The sequence below is a fragment of the Muntiacus reevesi genome, chromosome 18 (genome assembly GCF_963930625.1).
Source record: "Muntiacus reevesi chromosome 18, mMunRee1.1, whole genome shotgun sequence".
Classification (NCBI taxonomy): Eukaryota; Metazoa; Chordata; class Mammalia; order Artiodactyla; family Cervidae; genus Muntiacus; species Muntiacus reevesi.
Window position 1 is genome coordinate 43,499,334 of NC_089266.1, and position 1,390 is coordinate 43,500,723.

Sequence of the window (1,390 nt, forward strand, 5' to 3'; positions counted from 1 at the left end):
GGTGGCTGACTCTGACTTCAGCACCTCTGACCTTTTCTTTACTGATTTAGATGGACAGAAACCCAGGACCTAGCTGCCAACTGAGTGGCCAGGTTGTCTTGTGGCTCTGGAGTCAAAAGTCTGGATTTTTTAAAATATCTATTTATTTATTTGGCTGCGCCAGGTCTTAGATGCAGCATGCGGGATTCTTTAGTGGTGGCATGTGGGGTCTAGTTCCCCAACCAGGGATCGAACCTGGGACCTCCTGCATTGGGAGCATGGAGTCTTAGTCACTGGACCACCAAGGAAGTCCCCAGAGGTCTGGATTTTATCTCCAGGTACCCAAGGGGAAATCATCTCACCATGAGAGCTGGCTTCACGCCCCAGCCAACACATCCTCTCCTGTTTTAACCCAGCCTCGAATGGCACAGAGAAGACCTTGAGACCCTGTGACTGTCTAAGAGAGGACTAAAATAGTCACACGCTCCCAGGAGGTACCAAGTGTCACTCTCACGGAGGCCACATGAAAACCTTGCCAAGCACAGACGTTCATTTACCCGACACAGGAGAGAACGAGTGACGGTCAAAATGGGGCAGAACTGGAATTTTAACCTAGATCTCACACCACCAACCGTTCTCTGTTCCCTGCACCAGTCAAGCTGCCTGTAAGGCTGGGCCCCACTGCTCCCTCCTGCACCCCAAGGCTGATCCACGACTTTCCTAAACATGCTTTAATTGGAGTAAAATTGCCTTCAAGTGTTGTCCTGGTGAATCAGCTCTAAGTATACAACTGATAAGAACAGATGTTACACTTCATCTTAGCCAAAAGGCCAAGAAGTGATACTAAACGTTTTAAAAGAGAAAGAACTGACAATATGGTTGCTTTGCCCAAGAGTTCAACAAGACACATGGTGATTTACTCAAAACCCAACCCTGGAGAAAATACTGCATGATTTTATAAAATCCTCCCTCACTACCTCTAACCTCTTTTACTACATGCTTGGAATTTAAAGCAGGAAAAAAGGAAAAACAAACAAACAAACAAACAACCCACCTTCTTCATACAAAAAAAAGATAAACATGTGAGGTGATACATGTGTTCACAAATGGTGGAAACCCTTTCACAAGGAAGGGGTACTTACATATCACCACAATGTGCATTTAATTGTTTTGAGGTGTACTTTAAATATCTTACAATTTTATCTGTTAATTATACCTCAATAAAGCTAGGGGGGGGATCCACAATGATTACCCAAAAAAAGAAATGAAAAAACTGAGTTTTTTCCCCCCTTGAAGGAAGAGACTTAACACTCAGTGGGTGATTGCTCTGTGCCAGTTACTGAACTAGACAATTTAAACTAATTACCCCATTTAAGCCCAACTATCAGATCAGAACTCTGAAACTCGGCAA

The 1,390-nt window shown here is 44.0% G+C and overlaps 1 pseudogene; it reads right to left on the reverse strand.

Moving 5' to 3' along the window:
- Positions 1-700: 700 nt before the first annotated feature.
- On the reverse strand, positions 701-821 carry LOC136150493 (U2 spliceosomal RNA; annotated as a pseudogene).
- Between the last annotated feature and the right edge of the window lie 569 nt (positions 822-1,390).